This window comes from Schistocerca piceifrons, chromosome 6 (genome assembly GCF_021461385.2).
Source record: "Schistocerca piceifrons isolate TAMUIC-IGC-003096 chromosome 6, iqSchPice1.1, whole genome shotgun sequence".
Lineage (NCBI taxonomy): Eukaryota > Metazoa > Arthropoda > Insecta > Orthoptera > Acrididae > Schistocerca > Schistocerca piceifrons.
This window is the reverse complement of record NC_060143.1, coordinates 160366858-160391994: the sequence shown is the minus strand read 5'-3', so window position 1 is coordinate 160391994 and position 25137 is coordinate 160366858. Positions and strand designations below refer to the sequence as shown.

At 42.1% G+C, this 25137-nt stretch overlaps 1 non-coding gene across 1 annotated transcript; it reads left to right on the top strand.

Moving 5' to 3' along the window:
- The first annotated feature begins 24062 nt into the window (after positions 1 to 24062).
- On the top strand, positions 24063 to 24137 carry Trnat-ugu. Its single transcript has one exon. It is a non-coding gene; the product is annotated as a tRNA-Thr (tRNA).
- The last annotated feature ends 1000 nt before the right edge of the window (positions 24138 to 25137 follow it).

The window sequence follows — 25137 nt, the reverse complement described above, 5'->3', positions numbered from 1 at the left end:
ACTGGGTTGCTCCCACCGAGGATACACCAGTCCGACCCTGACATTTCCGTCTCTCCTCATGTCACCAGGTTCTCTACGCAGACCAAATTGCATTGCTAGGTACGAAATCGGAAAATTGTTCGGAGGTGAGATTGTCGCCCATTAAAAGAAAAACTCCAGCTCTAAAATAAGTTAAGAACGGATTTTTTTATATTCTTAATGGCAGTATAGAAATCTATACCATACGTGAATTTAAGAATTTTAAATGGGTTTTATAGGCGATTGAGACTGAAAACTTAATACTTTTTAAGAGTTAAATACGAGGGCTGTCCAGAAAGTAAGTTACGATTGATCGCTAAATGAAAATCACAGTGAAAATCAGAAATGTTTCATTTGTAACAGTTAGCTACACCTTTCAGCTACTTCTCTACGTAGTCGCCGTTCTGACTCAGACATTCGTCGTAGCGTTGTACCAACTTTCCAATACCCTCATCATAGAAGGCAGCCGCCAGTGCTTTCCGCCAATTCTCTACGCTGGCCTAAAGCTCGTTGTTTGTGCCAAAATGTTGTCTTCATAGACAGCGGTTCGTTTCAGCAGAGATGAAACTCAGTGAGAGACAATTACGGACTGTATCGTGGGTAACCAAACAGTTCCAATTGAAACGATGCGGGAACGTCTTCATTGCCCCTGCAGAATGAGGCTGAGAATTGTCTTGAAGAAGAAACCGCACGACAGTTATGTAATGTTTGTTGCATAGCTTCATGGGAAAATTCTCACCAGGCCCTAGTACTCGGCCGGAGGCACTATTTTATACAACATCTTTACGCGCTCACTAAGAGCTCAGGAATGAAAAGAGCGACATAATTCTACCTAGAGTCATACTAGAGACACTGCCCAACACATCTTTGCAATGCTTTATCGGATTTTCATAGTCGTTTCCATTTCGCGACCGATCGTAACTTACTTTCTGGACAGCCCTCATATATACTAATCTGAAGAATAACACCATTCTCCAAGCTTATGCAAGGCGAACGCTATGAGACACTAAACCCGGGAAACATCCGTTGCCGAACGAAAAAATAGTATTTCAATGAGTTTAATAGTACTCGAGATACCGCGTGAAAAGTTCGGAATTGTTTCCCAGACTTGAATATTTTATCCATTTCCAAAAACTTAACGTATGTTTGGCCGTATGAAGATATAAGTTTCGGCACACTTAGAGACGTCAACGAGATGTATTCTCCGACGCCAAACATTATCGCCACCTGCTTAATAGCGTATTGATCAGTCTTTGGAACGAATACAGCATCCATTCCGAATGACATGGGTTCGACGACTCCTTGATAGGTTTCCGAAGGTATGTTGCTTCAGATTTTTACGGCCTAGTCCCACAATTCCTGTAAATCAAATGTCGGTGCTTGTGGGAACGAAGCTGGCGTCCGATAGAGTCCCAGATGTGCACCGTCGGATTTACATCTTGCGAATTTGGTGGCCAAGACGTCAACGTGGTTTCAGTATCATGTTCCTCAAAGCACCGTACTACGATTGTGGTGTTATGATACCGACAGTTACCCTAGTGCAAGATGCCATCGCTCTCTGGGAAGACATCAAGTATGCGGGGATAGTGGTGGTCCACAATAAAGTTGACGTAGTCCATCATGGTTCCTTCGATCACTAACACAGGTTCCATGGAGGTCAAGATGAATGTCCCCCATACCATATTATGTACTCATGGGTCTGATTCCATGGCGCAATGTATGTTTCGAGTAGCCGTTCGCTGGATAATGGCGTACCGTCAACGTACATCGACTTGGTGTTACGAGAAACGTGATTCATCCGGACAGGTGACACGTTTCCAATGGTCCACGACCCACTCTCGATCACATCGCGCACAATGCAGTCTGAACTGGCATCGTTCAATAATGTCTGCTCTGGAACACGAGTATCTGCACGAGCATTGTACTCTGTCGTTAGGTCCGCCACAGATCGCCGCGTATCCTGCTTCACACAGTGGGCATGCCTACGTTCTGTAATGAGGAATGAATGACCAAAACCGTGTCGCCTACAGGTATTTTCACGTCCTTTACCCATTTTCCACAGATGCTCACGACAGTAAAATAAGAGCAGTCGACCTTGTTCGGCGTTTCCGTGATGTTCGTTCCTAGGTGCCGGACCATAACACGCTGGTATTCGGTGAAGTTGCCTACGTCAGTAGATTGTGCTGCATTCAGCCCGTATAGTCTTCAGAATGCCTCCCCAACCCACAACGGCAGAAGATGACAGTGAACCTGGAATCTGGCAGTGGTAATGACGTTTACTCTATGGTTTAAATGATGATGGCGTCCTCTTGGGTAAAATACTCCGGAGGTAAAATAGTCCCCCATTCGGATCTCCGGGCGGGGACTACTCAGGAGGACGTCGTTATCAGGAGAAAGAAAACTGGCGTTCTACGGATCGGAGCGTGCAATGTCAGATCCCTTAATCGGGTTAGAAAATTTAAAAAGGGAAATGGATAGGTTAAAGTTAGATGTAGTGGGAATTAGTGAAGTTCGGTGGCAGGAGGAACAAGGCTTCTGGTCAGATGACTACAGGGTTATAAATACAAAGTCAAATAGGGGTAATGCAGGAATCGGTTTAATAATGAATAGAAAAATAGGAGTGCGGGTAAGCTACTACAAACAGCATCGTGAACGCATTATTGTGCCAAGATAGACACGAAGCCCACGCCTACTACAGTAGTACAAGTTTATATGCCAACTAGCTCTGCAGATGATGAAGAAATTGAAGAAATGTATGATGAAATAAAAGAAATTATTCAGATTGTGAAGGGAGACGAAAATTTAATAGTCATGGGTGACTGGAATTCGGTAGTAGGAAAAGGGAGAGAAGGAAACGTAGTAGGTGAATATGGATTGGGGCTAAGAAATGAAAGGAAGCCGTCTGATAGAATTATGCACAGAGCACAACGTACGCATAGCTAAAACTTGGTTCAAGAATCATAAAAGAAGGTTGTATACATGGAAGAAGCCTGGAGATACTGACAGGTTTCAGATAGATTATATAATGGTAAGCCAGAGATTTAGGAACCAAGTTTTAAACAGTAAGACATTTCCAGGGGCAGATGTGGACTCTGACCACAATCTATTGGTTATGAACTGTACATTAAAACTGAAGAAACTGCGAAAAGGTGGGAATTTAAGGAGATGGGACCTGGATAAAGTGAAAGAACCAGAGGTTGTACAGAGTTTCAGGGAGAGCATAAGGGAGCAATTGACATACAGTAGAAGAAGAGTGGGTAGCTTCGAGAGATGAAGTAGTGAAGGCGGCAGAGGATCTAGTAGGTAAAAAGCCGAGGGCTAGTAGAAATCCTTGGGTAACAGAAGAAATATTGAATTTAATCGATGAAAGGAGAAAATATAAAATGCAGTAAATGAAGCAGGCAAAAAGGAATACAAACGTCTCAAAAATGAGACAGGAAGTGCAAAATGGCTAAGCAGGGATGGCTAGAGGACAAGTGTAAGGATGGAGAAGCTTATCTCACTAGGGGTAAAATAGATACTGCCGACAGGAAAATTAAAGAGACCTTTGGAGAAAAGAGAACGACTTGTATGAATATCAAGAGCTCAGATGGAAACCCAGTTCTAAGCAAAGAAGGGAAAGCAGAAAGGCGGAAGGAGTATATAGACGGTCTATACAAGGGCGATGTACTTGAAGACAATATTATGGAAATGGAAGAGGATGTAGAGGAAGATGAAATGGGAGATACGATACTGCGTGAAGAGTTTGACAGAGCACTGAAAGACCTAAGTCGAAACAAGGCCCCGGGAGTAGACAACATGCCATTGGAACTACTGACGGCCTTGGGAGTGCCAGTCCTGACAAAACTCTACCATCTGGTGAGCAAGATGTATGAGACAGGCGAAATACCCTCAGACTTCAAGAAGAATGTAATAATTCCAATCCCAAAGAAAGCAGGTGCTGACAGATGTGAAAATTACTGAACTATCAGTTTAATAAGTCACGGATTAAAAATACTAACGCGAATTCTTTACAGACGAATGGAAAAACTAGTAGAGGCCGACCTCGGGGAAAATCAGTTTGGATTCCGTAGAAATATTGGAACACGTGAGGCAATACTGACTCTACGGCTTATCTTAGAAGAAAGATTAAGGAAAGGCAAACTTACATTTCTAGCATTTGTTGACTTAGAGAAAGCTTTTGTCAATGTTGACTGGAATACTCTCCTTCAAATTCAGAAGGTGGCAGGGGTAAAATACAGGGAGCGAAAGGCTATTTACAATTTGTACAGAAACCAGTTGGCAGTTATATGAGTCAAGGGGCAAGAAAGGGAAGCAGTGGTTGGGAAGGGAGTGAGACAGGGTTGTAGCCTATCCCCGATGTTATTCAATCTGTATATTGAGCTAGCAGTGACGGAAACAAAAGAAAAATTCGGAGTAGGGTTATAATCCATGGAGAAGAAATAAAAACTTTAAGGTTCGCCGATGACATTGTAATTCTGTCATAGACAGCAAAGGACTTGGAAGAGCAGTTGAACGGAATGGATAGTGGCTTGAAAGGAGGATATAAGATGAACTTCAACAAAAGCAAAACGAGGATAATGGAATGTAGTCGAATTAAGTCGGGTGATGCTGCGGGAATTAGATTAGGAAATGAGACACTTAAAGTAGTAAAGGAGTTCTGCTATTTGGGGAGCAAAATAACTGATGATGGTCGAAGTAGAGAGGATATCAAATCTAGACTGGCAATGTCAAGGAAAGCGTTTCTGAAGAAGAGAAATTTGTTAACATCGAGTATAGATTTAAGTGTCAGGAAGTCATTTCTGAAAGTATTTGTGTGGAGCGTAGCCTTGTATGGAAGTGAAACATGGACGATAACTAGTCTGGACAAGAAGAGAATAGAAGCTTTCGAAATGTGGTGCTACAGAAGAATGCTAAAGATTAGATGAGTAGATCACATAACTAATGAGGAGGTATTGAATAGGATTGGGGAGAAGAGAAGTTTGTGGCACAACTTGACTAGAAGAAGGGATCGATTGGTAGGACATGTTCTGAGGCATCAAGGGATCACCAATTTGGTATTGGAAGGCAGCGTGGAGGGTAAAAATCGTAGAGGGAGACCAAGAGATGAATACACTAAACAAATTCAGAAGGATGAAGGTTGCATTAGGTACTGGGAGATGAAGAAACTTGCACAGGATAGAGTAGCATGGAGAGCTGCATCAAACCAGTCTCAGAACTGAAGACCACAACAACAACTTTCATCATCCAATGCTACTGATCTTCTTACCTGAGACGGGCCGTAGTCGATGTCAGAGGGTCTTATTTTGGTCCGCGATGGATGGCTCGCCGCGAGGAGTGCCGAGGCCTAGAGAACGAAAAGACAGAGCGGGGAGTGACAGTTGAGACACGAGCAGGTGACTGTGTCGGTTTACACAGAGAGCGGCTTGCTGTGCTTTGCTCGAATTTGAGTTTGCGGCAGTCACTAGGTGGTATGATGCCGAAGTGCATTTTAGTAGCTGTGGTAGACAGCAGTGGAGACCGAGCAATGTCGTTACGTTCGGCCTTGCTCAGAATGAAGGGAGGTCCACGTTGAAAGGGTTGACTCTGCCGTTGTAGCCACACTGGGCGGCGGCATTGCGTGGTTTGCGAAAGTCGAATAGGGTGGATGCTGAACCCTTTTAGTTGGTGTCACAATGAAAAGGCGCTGTGGCTGATGGAAATTTATTCTATCAGACAGAACCAAGATCAACTTCGGCATGATATTGGTGATTATCTGCAAGTTAGTAAAACTTTGTTCATAGCCCGTTCTCTAGTTGTTTCAGTGCGTTTCGTGTTGTTTCAAACAGCACTGATCCTATTAGTTTTACGGATATTTTGTGCATATCTTCATCAGTCGATGTGCTGGCTGCACTAGAAAGACAGGAGTTTTATTATTATATGTTCTACTGAAGTTTTTTAAAGTTGTTGTGTGATTTAGATTTTTTTGAGCTATCCTAAGCGGTGCCGAACTTATTGTAAGAGATTATTACTTCAGTCTCAGGACTGAAGACCACAACAACACAATGACGTTTAGTCCCATCTGTCCATGATACTTGAGTTTCAGATTTTTATGTGATTTTTGAAGAAAATACACACCTTAAAGCGATTTTCTATAACCGAGAAGGTCATAACGTTGCGTTGAAATTAGAATACAATTACACATCTGTCTATGCCTTATGCTATACATACGCCTCTAGAGACCTAGAACGGGGCAGTGGGACAGGTACCGTTGGGCTTTCTCACGTGACTACTTAAGTTTGCCATGTCTCCGAACTTTTTCTGAATTGTCATGAAATTGTGAAAACATAGTTTCCACAAAAAATGATCTAGTTTGTTAAATGGTATGTCATATGCGTATGATATTTGTACATAGCAAACAACTGACATGTAAGAAAAGCATCTAAGATTGTGCGTACTTCTCATTCGATAGCATGATGCAGCAAGGTACAGTTTCCCATGCATTGCAACATAAAACGTTATACTCTATAGCTATATAAGTAAATGTTCAAAGCGACATACATAGTATGTCGTTTTGAGCATAAAACAACTTTCTGTGCTTTTTTGTGGCGTATGTTTTCCGTGAAGTTAAACAATGATCCAGGAAATACAGCGTGATAAGTCTGGGATGTCACAATATACGAATTCGGTTCATCCCACAAGAATGACGTTTTTCCGCCCTTCTTTGTTCCCCGGATAGCAATGAGCTCAATAATACGTCAGGAAAAAAATTTGCGCTGCATAATCGAATCCCTGGTAGTATCCTTGTTCGCTAGTTTCTATTGCAAAAGTTTTGTTAGTTGCCTTGAATTAAATTTGAAAGTTTACGAAAAAATCTTCCCTTTGCTTCATTTCAAAACATTTTTATGAATGCGTATGATGGCTATGCATATTTAGGTGGCAGAATTCGCCCCCAAGAACTAAACGGCATTCAATTTTATTTTGAATGAAACAGTTCATTTCATTTAAGGTATCATACAAACCAGATTATCATCGCAGTCATCAACTCAAACACCATGATAACTGATGAGAAAGAGACGTCTTTTGCTCCACTTTTGAGAGTTATAGGAGGAGGTAATTTCAGTCAATCATTGCCATTGGTGGATATGTGGCGGAAGCGTTTCGGTTAATTTTTACAAAAAGTAAAAAGCAGAAACCAGACACTCTTAATAATATCGTTCATTAAAAAGAAATAGTGTCATTTCCGGTTTCAAACCGACGTATTCTTTAACAGAAGTTTGCTTATCTTCTTTCATGGACTTCGATATCGTTGTCAGAGTATAGACATACGTATTTATGATTTCATTAAGACTGAGGTCATTGAGACTGTTGGCTGTTTTTGGTCGTGGTAAAAATAACTAGCGACATTCACATACGATTTATGAATGAAGTACAAAAGGTATGACTACCTAACCATGAATGACAAAGTACTCATCAGCCGTAAACGATAGTCGTAGCTGTATAGTAAGGCACTTTAAGAATAGATTGTCTATAGAACATTATTAACATAGAGCTAAGCTCATTTAGCTCCCTCCCGATGTCTGATGACTACTGAGGTCGCTGATATGAAGTACCTGGCAGTAGGTTGTAGATGGTTTAGTAACTGCAATAACAAATGGTTAACTATCTGGCAATGTAAGTGGCTAATCACCTGGCTGAAAATGACTTGCAAGTTCTTGGCACCCTCCATCGGTAGTGCTAGAATTCAAGATGGTGTTGCCCCCCACCCTGCCTAGCCTTGATGACAGGTTCCACTCTCGCAGACATACGTTCAATCAGGTGCTGGAAGGCTTCTTGGGGAATGGCAGCCCATTCTTCACGGAGTGATGCGCTGAGGAGAGGTATCGATGTCGGTCGGTGTTTCGTAGCACGAAGTCGGCGTTGCAAAACATCACAAAGATTTGCTGTAGCATTCAGGCCAGGACCCTGTGCAGGCCAGTCCATTACAGGGATGTGATTGTGATGTAATCACTCCGATACAGGCCATGCATTATGGATAGGTGTTCGATCGTGTTGAAAGATGCAATCGCCATCGCAGAATTGCTCTTTAGCAGTGGGAAGCAAGAAGGTGTTTAAAACATCAATGGAGACCTGTGCTGTGATAGTGCCACGCAAAACAACAAGGGGTGCAAGCCCCTTCCATGAAAAACACGACCACACCACAACACCACCGCCTCCGAATTTTACTGTTGGCACTACACACGCTGGAAGATGATGTTCACCGGGCTTTCGCCATACCTACACCCTGACATCTCATCGCCACATTGTGTATCGTGATTCGTCACCCCACACAACATTTTTCCACTGTTAAATCGTCCAATGTTTACGCTCCTTACACCAAGCGAAGCGTCGTTTGGCATTTACCGGCGTGATGTGTGGCTTATGTGCAGCTGCTCGACCTTGAAATCCAAGTTTTCTCACCTACCGCCTAACTGTCATAGTACTTGCAGTGGACATGATGAAGTTTGGAATTCCTGTGTGATGGTCTGGATAGGTCTGCCTATTACACATTACGACCCTCTTCAAATGTCGGCGGTCTCTGTCAGTCAACAGACGAGGTCGGCCTGTACGCTTTTGTGCTGTACGTGTCCGTTCACGTTTCCACCTCACTATCACATTGGAAACAATGGACCTAGGGATGTTTAGGAGTGTGAGAATCTCGTGTACAGACGTATGACACAAGTGACACCCAGTCATCTGACCACTTTCGAAGTCCGTGAGTTCCGTGGAGCACCCCATTCTGCTCTCTCCCGATGTCTGATGACTACTGAGGTCGCTGATATGGAGTACCTGGCAGTAGGTGGCAGAAAAATGAACCTAACGTGAAAAACGTATGTTTTGGGGGTGTCTGGATACTTTTGATCATATATTGTACCTCAGAACCTGTAGCTATAGGTGATCAACTTACTATACATCTATGTAAAAAAGTTGAAAAACTGACTACATCTAACAAATATATCAATAGTACAAAGTGGACGAATTGTAACTGTGAGCAGCTTTTTAAAGGTTACAGTGTATAGCTGATTAAGAGCAACTGAATGTAACAGTGTATGGACATATCATAGTGTGCAAAATACTGCTAAAATTTACTGGCTATAAATAGAAAGTTAGTGATCTTCTGCATGTAGCCACTATCTGCAAATTATCAAATTAGCGTAGTGATCACAATCCACTGTCTCCAACTTACAGAGTATGACTACAAACAAGTAGCTGTAGTAGCAACTGTAACTTACCTAATAACAAAATTCCTTCATAAAACTCACTTATGATCTGCATGTATTCCAGTATTAGTTGTATCATTATTATATAATTGTGCCAACTCTTCTTTTCCTCCGCAGTCACTTTTCGATACTTAGTAGTAGCTAATGTTTGAGAATAGTCGCTCCACCAACTCCAGTCACAAGCTCCAGTTCACTGCAAGAATGCTACTGACTTCACTACAGCTGTTTGGGGACTATTTTCCAAATCTCCCATCCATAGAGCTACTTGTCGTTGATATTAACTTATTTGTTTTATCAGTAGGGTTTTGTATTACTTATTACGCTGCTTATGTCCACTTACGTTTTTGTTTATGCCTGATGATAACTATAGTTGTTTTGTTTTATTATTTTATCACTCATTCACTCCCACACTGAGACCAACATCAAGATATGCATGTCATCAGCTGATTAGCTCTTGTTCTGGCATGATGTCTACAGTTATTGTTTTGCTTCTTTATGTTATTTTTGTACCCACGCTACGAACCTCATGTGAGGAGCTACGAGCTCTTATTGTATTAATGAATTCAGTATGTATTACGTATTGATCCTGTATTTTTTTCGGACTCCGGTATTTTGGTGTATGTATCTTATTACTAGCAGTCGAAAGTAATGCCAAAGGTTTTTTTTGTGTTTATATTTAAAAAAAATTTTGAACGTTTGCTCCTTACTTTTATTATTCTTATCTGACCTCTACTTATTTGTTGGGTATTTTCCTGTATAGCCGTTGGAAGAAGGGCACTAAGTGCCTGAAACGGCAAAGAAATTAAATTTCTTTTGTGCATCTGGTTGCTCGTTATTTCCTTACATCGAGGTTAAGTCTTCGAAAGCTCTTTTAAATTCTGATCTAATACTGGCTCCCCTATTTCTTCTACATTGGCTTCTGTTCCTTCTTCGATGGTGTCATCGGACAAATCTTTCCCTTCATAGAGGCTTTTGCCTATCTCCTCTCTCTTTTTCATTTAACAGTGGAATTCCCGTTGCCGTCTCAACGTTACCGCCCTTGAGTTTTAATTTTACCAATGCTTCTACTTTTCTATATGCTGAGTCAGTCCTTGCCACCATAATTCCTTTCTAGATGTCTTCACATTTTTCAAGCAGCCATTTCGCCATAGCTCCCGTGCACTTCTTGTTTATTTCATTCATAAGTGACTTGTATTTGTGTATTCCTGAATTTATCTGAACATTTTTGTACTTCCTTCTTTCATCAATCAGATGAAGTATTTCTTTTGTTACCCATGCTTTTTTCGCAGTTACCTTCTTTGTACCTACGTTTCTGACTCCAGCTTAAGTGATAGGCTTTTTGAGAGATATTCATACCTCTTAAACTGAACTGTCCGCTGAGCTATTCCTTATCGCAATATCTATACTCTCAGAGAACATCAAGCGTACCTCTTCATTCCTTAGAACTTCCGTGTCCCCCATATCTGTGCATTAATGCCTCTTGACTAGTCTGTTAAAGTTCAGCCTACCTTTCATCACTACTGAATTGTGATCTGAGTCTTTATCTGCTCCTTGTTATGTCTTACAGTGCAGTATCTGATTTTCGAATTTCTGCCTGACCGTGGTATGATCAGACTGAAATCTTCTCATATTTGCCGGCCTTTTCCAAATGTAAATAGTCCTCTTGATCGGAGTATTCGCTATTACTAGCCGAAATTTATTGCAGAACTCGATCTTTCTCCTCTTTCATTCCTAGTACCAAACCCATGTTCTGTGTAATCCTTTCCTCCGCTACTTCCCCTACAAACGCATTCCAATTCCTCATGATAATTACATTCTCATGTCGCTTTAGAAACTGAATTACCTCTTCAATATCCTCGTACATTGTCTCTATTTTTTCATCTTGTTATTGCGATGTCAGCATGTAATGTGAACTACATCATTATATGGTATTATTTTCTCTTCGTTTTTTCGCGGAATAATGACTACGCTTCAGTTTTTTTTAACTTGGAGAAAACAGCTAAATATTAACCCACACTGATGTTTGTATACAAAGATAGCGAACTGGACGTGGTTACGTGTCAAAAGTTTAGTGATTTAATACTGCCAGCTCTCTCTTCCTGATGTTCGGTGGTATCGCTGGAAATGTTTGTGGTTTTGGTCCCACTATACTTATCGAATTGGACCTTGATCAACAGAACCTGTGATCTGAAGGAAGGTTCCGCACTTAGTAATTTGGACATCGATAGAGCCCGGAATTCAAAGCCTGCCGGTGTGGCCGTGCGGTTCTAGGCGCTTCAGTCTGGAACCGCCTGACCGCTACGGTCGCAGGTTCGAATACTGCCTGGGGCATGAACCTGTGTGATGTCCTTAGGTTAGTTAGGTTTATGTAGTTCTAAGTTCTATGGGACTGATGACCTCAGATGTTAAGTCCCACAGTGCTCAGAGACATTTGAACCATTTTGAACCGGATTTCAAGGCAAATTAACGTTGCACGCAAGTCTGCATGGTTTACGCGTTTGAGAAGTAAATTCATGTAAGGAAGATTTTTTCGATTTAATGGCTTAATTTATTGTACATGCAAATATATATTTTTTCGATATAATGGCTTGAATTCAGATATTTAAAATGCAAGTTACGTCATTTTTTTTGACTTTAGAGCATAGATTACAACGAAGTCGCATGACATACAGCACTTTTTACCTTCGATTTTCATATTAATTATCTTAGTCGGCGGGAGTGGACGTGCGGTTCTAGACGCTACTGTCTGGAGCCGAGCGATCGCTACGGTCGCAGGTTCGCATCCTGCCTCGGTCATGGATATGTGTGATGTCCTTAGGTTAGTTAGGTTTAAGTAGTTCTACTAGGGGACTGATGACCTCAGAAGTTAAGTAGCATAGTGCTCAGAGCCATTTGAACCATTAATTATCTTAATGCTTGCAGTCTATGGTGAGTGGAACGATTGATCGTATATTTTAGCTTTGCGCCACGGAAAATATGTTGTCAGCACTGCACGAGCTACTTAACTCTGCACCACTGTTCTTCCGCGTGCCTTAACATTCTCACCGCGATCGTCTCTGACGTGTGCTCAATTCACAGACTGTGTACTAATTATTATTTTAGAAGTGAAAGAGTTAAGCAGTTTTGAGAAGCACGTTGCTTCTTAGAGCTGTATGTCTCGTAAATTCAAAACGTCCCGCACATTTTTAGCATAATGTGGAGCTGCTCCGTCCTGTTGGAACCACATTCATTGCCTAGTTTCTAAATCAGCATCTTCAATTAACTCCAACAAATCAAATGTTCAAATGTGTGTGAAATCTTATGGGACTTAACTGCTAAGCTCATCAGTCCCTAAGCTTACACACTACTTAACCTAAATTATCCTAAGGACAAACACACACGCCCATGCCCGAGGGAGGACTCGAACCTCCACCCGGACCAGCCGCACAGTCCATGGCTGCAGCGCCTTAGATCGTCCAACAAATCATCACGGAGAAGTTGTAAATAAGATTCCCCAGTAACATTTCGGTTATAATAATACGGTCCTATCCAGTAATCGTTTAAAATTCCACACCTGACAATTAAGCACCATTTCTGTTGATTGTCAACGGCTCTGTGCCAGTGTGGATTGACAGGGGACCAATAATGACAATCCTGACGATTTAATTAGCCATTGTTTTTGAATGTGGCTTCATCGGTGAACACAACGTATCTAAAAAAATCATTGTCACCTCTTATCATTTCCAAGGCCCATTGGCAGAAATGCACGCGTATTTACATATCTTTCGGTGTTACTGCCTGTGTCAGTGTGACATGACATGCATGATATTTATGTGCCTTCAGAATCCTCAAAACAGTTGATTTCGGCATTCCAGTTTGTCTCTGAATCGCACGACTACTCATTTCTGGATCCAGTTGAACACAGGCGAGAACGGTAAGGGTAAGAGCGTCATTTTCACTGTATTCGTGATGACGAGGAGGACGGTACATGTATCCGTTTCGAGCTCGTTGAGCGCAATTTCGAATAATGTTTTCTCTTGGATGTCGTCTGTTTGGGAAACGATCCGCATACAATTGCGCAGCTTCAGCGTAATTGTTATGGAATTCACCTAAAATAAGCTTCATATCAACAATCTCTGTAGGAGGATAGCGAGCCATGTTGCGCTAAAGAATAATTTACTTTCGTCAGTTGATGTTTACGGTTCACAATCTGAAAGTGAAGTGACGTCTGATCACATTGCACCGACCTTTATTCTGAGCCACAGTTCGCTGTTTGGCCACGGTAGCTCCACAGTCGGGTAAGTAATGCAATTGTGAAGATTTCCCTAACGAGATTTTAATACCATTCCGCCTCCCTCCATCAAAAAATGTGGCGGGTAGGATGCATATTGTGAAAAAAAAGCTTCCTTTGGTGTACTGAAAGAATTTTGTGTCGATTTGATGTGTCCTTCTAGGATCATTCTAAATAAATCGGAGTTCTTCCCCACTTTTAATTTTTCTAGATTTCAGCGGCATCTGTCAATGGTTTAAAAGAATGTTTCACACAAAACTTGATTACTTTTTTATGGAGAATCCGATTCTGCAATAAAAAAATGGTGGTTTCCACTTAAGATTTAAAAGTTGCCTCCCGCCCCATCCGAGCGGGTGGGGGCCAGGGGGTCATGTGTAGTATTATTTGATGTCCCCCTTTGCGTTTACGAACTTGTGTTACCCACTATTTTTACCCGATGTGTAGTTTTCGATATAATCTCATCCGAAACTTCAGATGGACTACCCTGTATATATCCAAAACAGTCACATCAGTCATGATTTGATACGCACCAAGCAATCCCGTAATCTCACGCCGTCACTTACCTCCTAATCTGTAAGACACGCAAAGAATGTCAAAAGCGTTCTGCTGATTGAGTTTTTATTATGTGTGCACTGAATATAACGGAGGTTCACTTTGACTAAGGTTCCTGTCCTTGGTATAGAACCTATAAAAACACAAGGTGTAGTTGGGTGCAGTTTGCTACGTCCTTAGATATGACTTTGTCACTGGTGCGGGAAGTTGAATAAATATATAAGCTAAACTGATACATATTACGTCTCGAAACATAATCATTGATGCAAGAAATAATTCAGTTGCTCATAAGTAACACATGTGGCAGAATATGTAACCACAAAAGAAAGATCTGAACAACAAGAAATTCTTTATGCACTGGAAAATGATGGAAGCGTTTAACTGAACGAAAGTGTGCTAAAATCCATAACCTTATTTTTCGGGTAGCTAGATGGCAATCCGATTCTGTACCATGTGCATCGAAACTTACGATCTCGCTGGATAACGATCGTAAAGTTTGAGCATAAGTAAAGAGATATTAAAAACTTGAAAATGCTGCAAGCAATACTGACGCCAAGCTGCGCGATGTGAGCCGGGGAGGAGAAAAATATAGAAACACTAAAAACCAAAAACCAAAATACATTACCATGCCTAATACGGTGTAGAAAAAAAAAAAGATTTGCGCTCATAACAGCTTTCAGTCCTCTGGAAATAGATACTGCATCCGAGCATCCAGATCTAGGTTTCCCGTGATTTTTCTAAATGCCTGGATGGTTCCTTTTAAAGGGCACTGCCGATTTCCTTCCCCATCCTTGACACAATCCGAGCTTTTACTCAGTCTCTCACGAGCTCAATGTCCACTGGACCTAAACCAAAGATTTCTTCCTTCCTTCCATCGAAGGAGATAAATAACGTCCTGTGTGGTACTCAACGGAATCTCGTAAGTCTTCCTGAAAATTGTAGCAAATTCAAGTATTGGTAATGGAAGCGGATCGTGATCACGCATTCTCCTCTTCAAAGTGAACGACGGAGGTTCATTATTGTTGAGATCTGGTAACTGTGGTGACCAGGAAGATGAGACAGTTCATTCACGTGCTCACAAAACCAACCCTGGACGATGCGATCTGTGTGGAAAGGGGCCCTGTCGTTTTGAAGCACATCACCACTGGCGAACAAACATTGTACCGTGGGATGGAACTGATCACCCAGAATGGATATAATAATCCTTGGTAGTAACGCGACGGTTCACAGTGTCCATAGGACCCCATGGGATACGATAACACGGCCGACTAAATCGTTACCAAAACCCCGTCATGTTCCACTCAACGGTAACTCGGCCATAAGTTGGAAACAGTGTGCAGCACGATACATCCGATCAAATGACTTTCATCCATTGCTCCATAATCTGGGTTCCCTGTTACGGGAATTTCCGTCACTGATGACTGGTTTTGGAATTTCAGCTCCCGACAGTTCTACAGTTACATCTGCAGCTATCATTCTATTATTTATCGTCCCAACCCTCTTCAATGACCGCCCGTTACGATCACTGAGCACAAACTTTCGTCCACGTTGTGACGCAGCCGATGACGTTTTACGCTTTCCTGTGGTGCTTCTTGAAACACTAAACACTCCGTCTGCCTTGGTTAGTGAAGCACCCACCACATGAGCAGCAACAGTTCACTTAGCTCCGACGTAATGCACTCACAGCTACCCACAACACTTTTCTGATCACAACTGAGTCTTGAAACGTATTGAGAACATTCCACTGGTGCCGTTCTACATCGAATACAAAAGCGCAAAATGCAGGTTTGGCTAGCATTTGCTTGCAGCTCGTGGCACGAAAATAGTAATCAGATAGCAACTTTAAGTTAACACATCTCTCATCCACTGTAAAGCCGCCGCAGATGAGCCCCCAGGATCGCCTACAGTACAAGATTTCACTCCACTCCACTACACGGCTTTGTTTCTTTGAAAAGGGCGTGCACGCCAAGAGCACTCATCCATGCTGTCTTGCTATAGGCTAACTCCTCAACTCGCAGAAGTATCTTACTTCAGACATTCCTTCCCAGATACTCAAAGACTACGACACTGGGTGGTTGTAATTAAAGTGTAGCTGCTCGTGAAGGTCTAGTGTGGGCTGTAACTATCGTATGACAGCTAAACTTGGTAGATATATTAATGGGGAAACGATTTACGCTGAAAAAAAAAACATCAATTCCAATTGTGGACACCAGGTGTAAATCAGGCGGTTACTCCGTTTCTATGATGGTGTGACACCCACGATGTCATTTGACATGCCGTAACGTGAGTGAACGGCATCGCTATCGAGAAGAGAGATTGTGCACTGTCAATGAAACTGATTTATGTGAACGGCAGAAATTACAGTGCTGTATTGAGGGAATCGTCGACTGGAAGGTCTGAGGAGGGAACCGATGTCATTAAACGGCTTAAAGAAGATGATAATGAAATTCGAATACACGGGTGAGCCTGGGGCTGCACCTGGAAGAGGGAGGTGGAAGTTATTGGCGGGATTGCTGTTGCTGTAACTGACCATGCAGAACGTGCCCCGGATAGAGCTAGTGCTCGTGCAGTGTCACGAGAATCGTCCATCCCGTGGCCATCAGTATGGAAAGTTTTACTGTCTGTTTTATACTGGTACCCGTACATGATCCAGGCGGTGGAAGAACTGGAACCTTATGACCCGCAGCAACGTTTTGAATTTGCTCTTCGGTTTCTGGAACGGATCGTAGTTGACGACATGTGGCTGGGCAACATTTTGTGGAGTGACGAGGCACATTTTACACTGCAGGGTGCAGTGAACACACGGAACTACCGAATTTGGGTATTATTAACCCGCGTGTTGTGCACGAAGAGCCATTGATATGTCACTGTGTGTTGTGGATTCACAAGCACCTTCCGTTCTTCTTTATAGAGAATGCACACAAGAACCTGTCAGGTGTACCGTGACACATGCACGTTATCGGGACCTCCTCGTAGAGTATGTGACTCCTACTGTGGAGGAGCACCTTTTATAGATTGCAGTCAGCTGATAGGTATACCTGCTTAAAAGAAGTCCCTCTAACTGAGGGCTCACCTTATGAGGATGTAATGTTTCCAAGTAGAGAAGGAATTAGCATATTTCATTAAAATGTAAGAGGTACCAAAGTTAGTGAACTACTTATAAATGTTGACCCTGAAATTATTGGTACATCAGAGCACCACTTAAATAATTTGACAGTTCAGAGGCTTCCTTTACCAGGATACTGACTAGCTGGCTCTTTTTTAAATAGTTCCTTGCGGGGTGAGGGAGTAGCTATGTACGTAAAAAACAGTATTCCATTTGAGTCCACAGACGTATCACGGCACTGCACTGAACAGATATTTGAATGCTGTGCAGGGGCAGTTGAATTTAGTGAAACTAAACTCCTAATTGTTCTCATTTATAGGTCCCCTGACTCTGACTTCAGAGCATTTCTGCTCAAGCTAGAGAGCGTTCTTGATTCACTTTGTAGGAAGTACCAGAAATTAGTTATATGTGGTGACTTCAACATAAATTTTGTATATGATGGTATAAGAAAAAAGATGTTGATAGGTCTCATAAATTCATATGATCTGATGCAGACTGTGTTTCTTCCAACTAGTGTTCTGGTGAACAGTAGCACAGACATGGACAATATTTTTAGCCGGCCGTGGTGGCCGAGCGGTTCTAGGCGCTTCAGTCTGGAACCGCGCGACCGCTACGGTCGCAGGTTCGAATCCTGCCTCGGGCATGGGTGTGTGTGATGTCCTTAGGTTAGTTAGGTTTAAGTAGTTCTAAGTTCTAGGGGAATGATGACCTCAGATGTTAAGTCCCATAGTGCTCAGAGCCATTTGAACAATATTTTTATTCATTCTTCATTACTAGATGGACATTCTGTTAGTAAAAGAGTGAATGGCCTTTCAGACCATGATGCACATATTTTAACACTAAAACGCTTTAGTACTCAAACAAATGTCACATTTAATTACAAACAATGTAGGAAGGTTAATGCAACAGCAGTAGAGTATTTTCTACACCTTGCCAAGGAACAAAAGTGACATGATGTTTATAGTGCCAATAACATAGATGATAAATATAATGCTTTCCTTAACACATTTCTCATGCTCTTCGAGCGTTGATTTCCATTAGAACGTTCTAAATGGGGTACTAGCAGTAATAGGCAGTACGTATGGCTGACCAGTTGGATAAGGATATCATGTAGAACAATGTGGGAATTATATCAAAATGTTAGAAGTAGTCACAATAAATCTACAGCAGCCCATTACAAACAATATTGTATGGTGCTTAAAAATGTTATTAGGAAGGCAAAGAATATATGGTATGCAAATAGAATAGCTAATTCACTGGGTAAAATTAAAACCATATGGTCAGTTGTGATGGTAGTGTCTGGTCAGCAGCACAAGGTCAACGATATAAAGTCAGATCGCAGTAAATATGTTTCTGTTACTGATAGATCAGATATATGTACAGTATTTAACAATTATTTTCATTGCTGGTGAATTAAATAAAAATTTTGTGTCTACAGGGAATCATATAACTTTCTTGGCAAATGCCTTTCCGAGATTCATGTCTGAAATACTCCTCTGTGATACAGACAAGAGGGAGATTGAGTCAATAATTAAATCACTGAAGACTAAAGACTCTTATGGTTATGATGGAGTGCCTGGCAGAATATTAAAATATTGTGCGGCACATGTTAGCCCTGTATTTAGCCATATTTGTAATTTTTCCTTTAGGAATGGTTATTTTTCCTGAACGATTAAAGTACTCAGTAGTAAAGGGAGATGTAGATAATTTTAGACCTATTTCTATGCCATTAGTGTTTCCTAAAGTTATGGAAAAAGCTGTGTATATAAGGATAACAGATCATTTTATATCACACGATTTGCTATCAAATGTACAGTTTGGCTTTAGAAGTCGTTTAACAACTGAAAATGCTACATTCTATTTTCTCTGTGATGTACTGGATGTGTTAAACAAAAGCTTTCGAACGTTAAGCATCTTTTCTTATTTAACTAAGGCATCTGATTGTTTTGATCACAAAATGTTGCTCCACAAGTTGGACCATTACACAATACAGGGAGTAGCTCACACTTGGTTCACCTCTTATGTTAGCAACAGACATCAAAAGGTCATTATTCCCAGTGCTGAGAATGGCTGTGATGTGGGGTCTGAGTGGGGTACAGTCAAGTGGGGGGGGGGGGGGGGGTGCCCCAGGGATCAGTGTTGGGGCCACTCCTGTTTCTTACTTATATAAATGATATGCCCTCTAGTATTATGGGTAACTCTAAAATATTTCTGTTTGCTGATGGCACTTGATTGGTAGCAAAGGATGTTGTGTGCAACGTTGGTTCGGTTTCAAATAGTGCAGTTAATGACCTAAGTTCATTGCTTGGTAGAAAAGAAACTAACACTAAATCACAGTAAGACTCAGTTTTTACAGTTTACAACACACAACTGTACAAAACCTGATGTTTTCATTTCACAGAATGGGCATTTGATTACTGAAACTGAACAGTTCAAATTTCTAGATATTTAGGTAAATAGTAAGCTGTTGTGGAAAGCCCAGGTTCAGGATCTTCTTCAGAGACTTGATGCTGTCATTTTTATTATTCGAACCGTATCCAAAGTAAGTGATCGTTCGACGCGAAAATTACTTTGCTTATTTTCATTCACATATGTCGTGTGGTATTATATTTTGGGGTAACTCTTCCTACTCTAAAAGGATATTTTTGGCTCACAAACGGGCGGTTCTGGCAATAAGTGATGTGAGTTCACGAACCTCTTGTTGAACCCTGTTCACGAGTCTGGGTATTTTGACATTGGCCTCTCAATATATATATTCCATACTGTCATTTCTTGTTGACAATATTAGCTTATTCCCAAGAATAAGCAGCCTTCATTCAGTTAATACTCGGCAGAAATCAAACCTGCATTAGGATCGGACTTCCTTAAGTCTTGTGCAGAAAGGCGTGCAGTATTCTGCTGCATCCATTTTCAATAAGCTACCACTCGAATTCAGAAATCTTAGCAGTAATCCACGCGCTTTCAAATCTAAACTGAAGAGTTTCCTCAAGGGCCTCTCCTTGTATTCTGTCGAGGAGTTCCTTGGAAAATTAACCTGATTCTTGTTGTATTGTTGACTGCATTTACTTGAACTTATGGACTGACTTTTTTCGGGTTCATAAGCATTTATTTTTATCTGTTATTACTTTTATGTTGTAATTTAATGTAGTGACACGTTCCATGACCTTGGAGATTTCCTCCTCAATTCGGTCCTACGTAACTTGACCTGTAAATAAATAAAAGAAGTAGCAGCCCAACTGTGTTGAAACCACTGTATTCATGCAAGACGGGGCAACACCTCATTTCGCTCGTCCAGTGAAAGATCTGCTTAATGCAACCTTCCGCGGTGTTAGCTCTTCAGTTTTTCCATGTACTTGGCCTGCAAGATCAACTGATCTGAAGAAATGCGATTTTTGGTCCTGGTGATATCTAAAAGAACGCATTTATCAGGGACCCGTTCGTTCTCTACCTGATCTAAGGGCCTGTGTACAAGAACAAAAAAAAAAAAAATGGCTCTGAGCACTATGGGACTCAACATCTTAGGTCATAAGTCCCCTACAACTTATAACTACTTAAACCTAACTAACCTAAGGGCATCACACACATCCATGCCCGAGGCAGGATTCGAACCTGTGACCATAGCGGTCGTGCGGTTCCAGACTGAAGCGCCTAGAACTGCTTGGCCACAACGGTGGGCGTACAAGAACACATTGCTCAGCTTCCACCGGAACTGCTGCGAGTAACTGTTCATCCCGACGTTTTATGGATGCAGAATTTCATCGATGTCTCCGGTGCTCATAGTGAACAAACTATGTAAGAGTTAGTTAATGAAAGAGTCAACAGTTGCTTTTTTCAGTTGTCTTACCTTTTCTGAATACGTCCAGTTCATAATCCATTACAGATGAAAACATTTCCATACGTATTTCTTGCATTCACACCACCAAATTCCCACCTGTCGTCCGAAATTGGAAATAATTGTGTTTCCAACGTAATTTTCTTCCTCATTAACGAGTAATCCACCAAGTTTCGCTGCCATATGATAATTACAGCCAACACTGACCTCTGTGAGCAGCAGCATTTTAATTATATTAAACTGGTATCCTACAAATCAGACATCCCTTCTCGGCTAGTCAGAGACTATGACACCTTCAGCAATGGATCATTCAGTACAGAATAATTTTTTTACTTGCTTACGATGCATAGTCCGTGGAAAAAGGAATTGCTTTGAAAGTTGAATTTGTAACAAGCAACTACGAACAAAAAAACATTTTTTTATGTCTTCGCAGAAAATTTATAGGTATTTAGTTTTGTGGTAGTTGCGCAGCTTTGTCAGGTGTGCCAAGTGCGCAGGATCACTTGGGTACATCACTGTGCGAGTGTAGTCTACCCTGCAGGACCCGGGGCGCTCTCCTCGCACACCACAGAGCGCGGCGCCCGGTCCCGCAGACAGACAGATGGTGCAGCCGTTAGTTGCGGACGAGCGCCGTGAAGCGGGCGGCCGCCCACCCGTCTTGTTTCTTACCTCCTGCTCCGTTTGCCAGACTCCGCTGCGCAGCCCTTTACCACGAGCAGTTAACTCCAGTACAGGAGTACCCGCCAGCGCCGGCACTTACTCTCTCTCTGCAAGGTGCAGTTTCCGCAAGACGACTCATTTTTAACGAAACATAACGGTGTTAAGCGTGCGGATAGTTTGGGTGCCGACTGAGAAGCAGTCATCGCACTAGAAGTATAAGAACAATTTCAGCAGCAGAAAATCAAGAACACATACTGTGCAACATAAATTCAAACCGTAAGTAAAAATAACAGCTACATACACCTTAAGATGTACCTGAGGACGATATTATGGAAATTGAAGAGGATGTAGATGAAGATGAAATGGGACATATGGTACTGCGTGAAGAATTTGACAGTGCACTGAAAGATCTGAGTCGAAACAAGGCCCCGGGAGTAGACAACATTCCATTAGAACTACTGACAGCCTTGGGAGAGCCAGTCCTGACAAAACTCTACCATCTGCTGAGCAAGATGTATGAGACGGGTGAAATACCCACAGACTTCAAGAAGAATATAAGGATTCCAATCCCAAAGAAAGCAAGTGTTGACAGATGTGAAAATTACCGAACTATCAGTTTAATAAGTCACGGCTGCAAAATACTAACGCCAATTCTTTACAGACGAATGGAAAAACTAGTAGAAGCCGACCTCGGGGAAGATCAGTTTGGATTCCGTAGAAATATCCGAACAGGTGAGGCAATACTGACCCTACGACTTATCTTAGAAGCTAGATTAAGGAAAGGCAAACCTACGTTTCTAGCACTTGTAGACTTAGAGAAGGCGTTTGACAATGTTGACTGGAATACTCTCTTTCAAATTCTGAAGGTGGCAGGGGTAAAATACAGGGAGCGAAAGGCTATTTACAATTTGTACAGAAACCAGATGGCAGTTATAAGAGTCGAGGGACATGAAAGGGAAGCGGTGATTGGGAAGAGACTGAGACAGGGTTGTAGCCTCTCCCCGATGTTATTCAATCTGTATATTGAGCAAGCAGTGAAGGATACAAAAGAAAAATTCGGAGTAGGTACTAAAATCCATGGAGAAGAAATAAAAACTTTGAGGTTCGCCGATGACATTGTAATTCTGTCAGAGACAGCAAAGGACTTGGAACAGCATTTGAACGGAATGGACAGTGTCTTGAAACGGGGATATAAGTTGGACATCAACAAAAGGAAAACGAAGATAATGCAATGTAGTCGAATTAAGTCGGGTGGTGCTGCGGGAATTAGATTAGGAAATGAGACACTTAAAGTAGTAATGGAATTTTGCTATTTGGGGAGCAAAATAACGGATGATGGTCAAAGTAGAGAGGATATAAAATGTAGACTGGCAATGGCAAGGAAAGCGATTCTGAAGAAGAGAAATTTGTCAACATCGAGTATAGATTTAAGTGTCAGGAAGTCGTTTCTGAAAGTATTTGTATGGAGTGTAGCCATGTATGGAAGCGAAACATGGACGATAACTAGTTTGGACAAGAAGAGAATAGAAGCTTTCGAAATGTGGTGCTACAGAAGAATGCTGAAGATTAGATGGGTAGATCACATAACTAATGAGGAGGTACTGAATAGGATTGGGGAGAAGAGGAGTTTGTGGCACAACTTGACTAGAAGAAGGGATCGGTTGGTAGGACATGTTCTGAGGCATCAAGGGATCATCAATTTAGTATTGGAGGGCAGTGTGGAGGGTAAAGACCGTAGAGGGAGACCAAGAGATGAATACACGAAACAGATTCAGAAGGATGTAGGCTGCAGTAGGTACTGGGAGATGAAGAAGCTTGCACAGGATAGAGTAGCGTGGAGAGCTGCATCAAACCAGTCTCTGGACTGAAGACCACAACAACAACAACAAGTGTGCCGACTGAGAAGCAGTCATCGTACTAGAAGTATAAGAACAAATTTAGCAGCAGAAAATCAAGAATACGTACTGTGCAACATAAACTCGAACCGTAATTAAAAATAACGGTTACATACACCCTTTGAGAAAGAAAACGACGCACCATGAACAAGTTATGCAGACGGGTCCAATAGGTATCGATGGAATATGAAGCATTGTAAACTTTATACTTATATGGATATGGTGTCTGTTCTTTCGGACCTGTCCGAAAGAACAGACACCATATCCATTTAAGTATATAGTTCTGGCAATAACAGCAATGACCTTCCTCTTCTGTGCGGATGCACGCATGTTACCCAACTCTTATGGGACTTGGTAAGAGTGTCTTCCACGAGTAATGAGTGTGTTGGGTAGGGACACTACGAATGTAGTGTGTGGACATATAAGGTGAGAATGTGGGTCTCACGGGAGGCATGCGAAAAATAGTCCCTGCAGTGACACTATCCCCCGTGCCCTCGGTGGCTCAGATGGACAGAGCGTCTGCCATGTAAGCAGGAGATCCCGGGTTCGATTCCCCGTCGGGGCACACATTTTCAGCTGTTCCCATTGATATATACCAAAGCCCGTCAGCAGCTTAAGGTATTAATATATAATTCTAATTTCACTGTAAACTTTGGCGGCCGATTGATCAATGTGGGACGCTGCAGAGCAATCTGACTGCGCAGCTGACAAGGATAGTAAACAGGGGACATGTCTATACCAGGGCATGAAGTCTTTGCGAATTTCATTTCATGTACTCAGTTGGACAGTAAATTTGTCTCATAGACAGGCACGTGAAAAATATACGCAGTTGTCAGCATTTGGCAGAGGACGTTTAACTAGGCCCTATGAAGCCGCTTGGAGAAATCGGTGAATCGCTCGAAATTTGAGTAGGAGTGATGCAGCTTTTAGACGATGTCGGCAGGAACTGGTGAAGCATGGCTGAACCCAGCGTCAAAAAAGGATCGGTCGACCTAAAGAGTAGACGGAACGTGAGGACCCAGCAATCATCAAACAGGCACTGAGAGCCCGAATACATCACTATTATTGAACGATGAGCAACTTGTGGAGCAGTGCCCAAAAGGACTATTTAATAGGTGGCTCAAGGGTCAGGGATCACCGCGACCCTTCCGCCCACTACCACTGGCCCCCGACAGCGGTGAGATAACAAGCTCACTGTCGCCCGCCATAGGGCCGGTTCAGAATGGTTCAAATGGCTCTGAGCACTATGGGACTTAACATCTGAGGTCATCAGTCCCCTAGAACTTAGAACTACTTAAACCTAACTAACCTAAGGACATCACACACATCCATGCCCGAGGCAGGATTCGAACGTGCGACCGTAGCGGTCTCGAGGTTCCAGACTGAAGCTCCTAGAACCGCTCTGCCACACCGGCCGTCCATAGGGCCGGACAACACGGTCTGAGGTGCCATTTCATTTGTAACAGGACCCCTCTGGTTGTCATCTGCGGCACCCTCACAGTGTAGCGGTATGTCGACGATATTCTACGCCCCCTTTTTGTTGCTCTCCATGGCAAGATATTATG